The sequence below is a fragment of the Papaver somniferum genome, chromosome 9 (assembly GCF_003573695.1).
Source record: "Papaver somniferum cultivar HN1 chromosome 9, ASM357369v1, whole genome shotgun sequence".
NCBI classification, from domain to species: domain Eukaryota; kingdom Viridiplantae; phylum Streptophyta; class Magnoliopsida; order Ranunculales; family Papaveraceae; genus Papaver; species Papaver somniferum.
In genome coordinates this window covers 203,970,242-203,975,292 of record NC_039366.1, presented here as the reverse complement: position 1 = coordinate 203,975,292, position 5,051 = coordinate 203,970,242, and the positions used below count along the sequence as shown (strand labels likewise).

The window sequence follows — 5,051 nt, the reverse complement described above, 5'->3', positions numbered from 1 at the left end:
GGTGTTTGGAGTCGCAGCAAACTTATAGAAGGGGTCAATTACCAAAGCCGAAATATTGTTTTTTGCTTTGCTTTTTGTTTTTTCTATTTGAAGTTTTAAACAACGTTGTTGAATTTAGAAGTTTAAAGATTTTTGTTAGTGTATGAATTCAGGTCTTAAGAGTTAAGACTCTTAAAAGTTAAAGTTTTTAAGCTTAGAACTTTCAAGTATTTTTGTTTTTTTTTTTTACATAAGTAGATATGCTACGGGTAAAGAACCGGACCCGTCCCGTCCCGTCCCGTCCCGAGTTAAACAGGTACAGGTCCCGTCCCGTCCCGTACTACACAGGTACCGGTACAAGGTACAAAGTACAGGTACCGGCCATAAGGAGGTACAGGTACTGAGTTAGACAAAAACCCGTACCGTCCCGTCCCATGTGCAGCCCTATTCCAGATATTAGCAAAATAAACTGCTATAACAGTCTTTCTTGGGCTTTTTTCTGTTCTTCATGAAACCAATATTAAGCTGCAGCCTGCAGGCCTCTTTTTTCTGAATTTTTGTTGTCTTCATTTCTCTAACAACATCATTCCATCTCTGCATTCCATGGTAACCGTCTCGCTGCTGACTCTCCCACTTCAACATTCTTATGAACTCTACACAGCGTTTCGAAGTACAACCCATATAGCAGCATTTAACCTCCTGTGCAATCACTCCTGCACGGCTCACAAAATGGTAGCCTCTGGAGAGTAGTATGTAATGACGTAGTGCTCCTATGTTCTTGAGGTACGAAAAATTAAGCAACATGATGGAACCTCTCAAAGAAAGATCTGTATAAACAAATAAAGAATGGATCCTCACAACTGCTAATGATAAAATGGCAAGAAGAAATCACCAATACCAAAAGTGAAATAGTAGTTCATATTCTATGAAGAATAAGGTTTACACTATCAAAGTCTGGTGATTAATAACAAACATTGTGACTTATAAAGTAACAGATTCAGATTCCCAGGTTTTAATCCAAACTGAAGAACGCTGTTGCAAAATTTCTAGAAGTTGAAATTAGGAAATACAGATAGATCATCGTGACAAGTGGTATGAACAAGAAAATATGAGCACCTCTAAGATCCTCTGAGCACCAATCTCACTTCCTCGGTTGCAACAGACTGATACAGATTGATTAACAGAGTGTAATTTTTTGATGAAGTTAACTGATTTTTAGTAACTTATATTAGTTGGAACCAAACAGAATGATGATGCTTCATTATAAGCCACTGCATGTATCTTACGCGAACAAAAACACAAATGCAAGAGTGACATGCACCTCAAATTGCACCCAGGCTAATCTAGACCCTTCAAAAATTCAAAAAGATGCAGTGGTTCTTCGTCAACCAGAGTATGTTACGTGGAAAACCTCCTGAGAAATTTGAAACTGCTGATGGACCAGAACTATTCATCCTTTTTGACTCAGTTGCCATATCCATCATTGAACAAAAATCCAGCGAGGGAACAACTTGAACGAGAAGAAAGAATCCCTAGCCAAATTTGGATAGTCTCTCAGCATCTACAGATTAGAAAGTTAAAAAAGCTGTAAGCAAAACCTCGTAATAAAAAGCATTACCAGGCATATAAAAAAGACGAGAAACTGTCTAAAAATTCAATGGATGAATTGCTGCAAAGCACCTTTGTATAGAAGCACAAAAGGAATTAATAAGAGAAGAAAACAGTAATACATCTGGAAACTGATACAATGCTTACTCCAACTACCAGTATCATGGCTCAGTACGTACGTAAGGAGTTTCATGGCAGACGTGTCTAAAGGGATCAAAAGTCCATGTGAGAACAATGTTTCAAACTTCATCCTAGCGTAGAAAAACTTAATTTTTGCAACAGGACAAAATAAAAAATGTCCAATAAGTATTTTATACAATAATGATACTGGGAGGCAAACAAACTGCAGTGCAGTGTATGATTAATCTAAGAAACCATACTTCCACCATTAATAAAAGATATCTACTGAATCCAGATGATGCTAGTACACCTCAATATGACATTCTCGTTACACTTGCTATTCTAGCAATCTCTAAACTGTACTGATGATCAGGTGACTAACTTCAGGGTTTCTTTATATAAGCAAACATCCTTTTGCTAGGAAATCACATTCATTTAGTCCGTAACATAATAGAATAACGAGGTTGCATAGTGGAGTTAAGAAACCTCATTAGCCATTATGGAATTACAACATAAAAAAAATTGATTCACAGGAAAAGAACATAAAGTCTTACAAAATATCTTGCCATCACCGATCTCCCCAGTTCTTGCTTCCTCGATTATCTTGGCAATTACTTCCTCAACCTAGAAGATACAAAAAAGAGAAATTAGTGATGGACCCATGAAGTACCCATTGAACCGATTGCTGAAAAGGTCTACCAATAGAAATCTACTCTTTAGTTATTTTTCACTGAGAAAATTTTACTTGAATGATTTTAATTCTCTTTAACCAATCTTTTCTTATTTAAGAATGATAATTACCTGTTCTCTGTTGACACCAGTCTCCAGTTTAACTTAGATATGAAATTGTCTTTAGAAAGTTCAGAACCTGTAGAATGGCAAAAGATCGATAAATAATACAAAACACCAAAATGAACAAGTTGCTGAGCAAAGTCCTAGTGAAGATTTGAGGTCAATAGTTTACCAGCCTCTCTCTGTTGACCCACCCTGAGCACCAAAGCCTCGCACGTCAGAAATTGTAACATCGCGAATTTCCATTTTCAGTAGGCCCGTAATTTATTGCAGAACAAACAAATTTTGAACGTTAACCCACTATAGTTATATATTTCTAAACAAATTTTCAACACTACACTTACAGTAAGTTATGAAAGAAAAGTACGATATTCACGACTGCAAATGTAGCAGTAACAAACTACACTGCAAATTATAGTTTTCATGCAAGAAAAACAATTTTGATCAACTGACTCGATATACTATCACTTCTTCTAGCAAACAGAACGGTATGGGATTCTTCTATGGAAAAATATGGGCTGTTTTTCAACTTGGATATACTCTTTATCCAGTAAGGTTTTGAGGATGCCGGGGACATTGTATGGGCCTTCTGTTCATATGGGATAGTTTCTTTTAATTTCTTTACTTTTGAAATATCTATTTGTGAGAACTGATGCCTACATTAGCAATCTCGTAACTCTCTTCTTTTTCTTATCTCAGCTGCGCAGAATTTTAGTTAATAGAACCTAGTACCTCGCGTATGGAAAATTCTATTACTGATATGTCAAGAAGAATTCCGTGGAAAATTTTCCTCTGCACGCATCAGCCGTAAATGTCTTCCTAAGTCCAAGCACCGCGTCAATACCATGCAAAAATCCGCATATTAAATGTTCAGATAAACAATTGTCCTATATCCAGACATTTACTTGTCATAAATCACGACATCACTAAAAGCAGCTAAATTTAAACATTGTTCCCCATATGGACAGTCCTTTCTGGATGCGTTCATCATTGTATGGAAAAAGTGCTTTTTGATCGAACAAAAAATTTTATTAGTCACTGTCGCAAAGGTAACTAGCAAACTACGCTGCAACATTCTAGTTTTCATGCAAGAGAAATAATTTGATCAAAATCACTCGATACACTATCATTTCTAAGGGCAAGCACTATGCCATGGATGTCTTCCATCCCAAGGTGACTTTCATGGAAAAGCAACCACTACGTTCCCTTTCGCCTTAAATAAATTGTTTTTCCAACAAATGCAAGGAACATTTCCATGCAGCAGACGGCGGATGGGAAAGTTGCTTTAATTCCTTTACTTACAGTACACAATTTTAACAAAACTGTTGATGAATGGCCGGATAAGCAATTATCCCATACACATTCACAACATCATTAGAAGTAACTGTATTTAGACATAAATCCCCATCCGGTCCGTCTTTGACTTGATGGAATTATTCCCTTCAAATGTTGCGCCAAGTGTATTTCCATGGTGAAAAACAACCATAGTAGTTATGATTCTATGGAACAAATCTAAGATATGAAAGACTTTCATACCATAGTGCTTGCTCTAAGTTCTATTCTCACTAAAACCCCAAAACACAACCCCATCACTTAAGCAAAAAATAAGCCTTCGCATGTACTTCATTTAACTCATAGTATACAATCCTTTCAACATACTCACTACCACAAATTTCCGTTGCCATCCATCAAAATGCAGGTGCAAAGATATGAAATGCATTGTGCTTCTTCTAATGTTAAGAATTTTCTACTTTATAAATGAAAACATCTAAGTAGAATTCTCCTTTCTACTTTATAAATGAAAACATCCAGTAGAATTCTTCTTACCAATGAAACCTGCTCAACTCTACATGGCCTTGCATCAAACCACAAAAGCAAAACCATATAAATAACAAAAATTCTCTATCCAAAAAATTCAAAAAAAAAAAAAATCACCTTAAAATCGCTTCAATCTTGTAAAATTGGGAATGTGGCATGTAACCTGATAACAACCCACCGCAAAAATCAGCAAAATAAGACAAACCCACAACTTATTTCAACAGAAAGATCAAGATCCAATACCTGGGGTGGTTTGTGCTTGAATAACAGGAACAATAGATGCATTTCTGAATCGTGTTTAAGCTCAAATTGAAGTGAGAAAGAGATTTTTATGGATATGAACGGAGTCGATTGTGAATCGATAAGATGAGAAGTGTTTAGAGGAGAGTATTGAGGATTGATGAGATTGGCATTGTGTTTGTCGCCGTTTTAGGGAACGGAGAAAGAGGAGGGTTTTGTGTTTACCGTGCGTGCATTATGTTGAGTTTTTACTTACTGAAAAATACTATAACCCCCCTAGGTCTTCTGGTCTAAAAGGGTCAACTGGGTTTTGTAGAAGACTTTCTAAGAGGTTTTCAAATGCGATAAATTTTGCACGTCCAACTGAATTTTGCAATGACCATACTGGAAAATGGGATACGCTTTCATCCTATATTCTACTGATGAAGAGACTTTCGTGCACCTTTCTACAGATTCGGAGTGGGCAACGTCAGCTTTACACGTAGAAGCAAAAA

General features: G+C 36.4%; 1 long non-coding RNA gene across 1 annotated transcript; it reads right to left on the bottom strand.

Moving 5' to 3' along the window:
• Positions 1-874: 874 nt before the first annotated feature.
• On the bottom strand, positions 875-4,401 carry LOC113309394. The gene is made up of 4 exons (XR_003340561.1): positions 2,672-4,401; positions 2,509-2,575; positions 2,262-2,331; positions 875-1,540 (listed from the first exon to the last, which is right to left on the bottom strand). It is a non-coding gene; the product is annotated as an uncharacterized LOC113309394 (long non-coding RNA).
• Between the last annotated feature and the right edge of the window lie 650 nt (positions 4,402-5,051).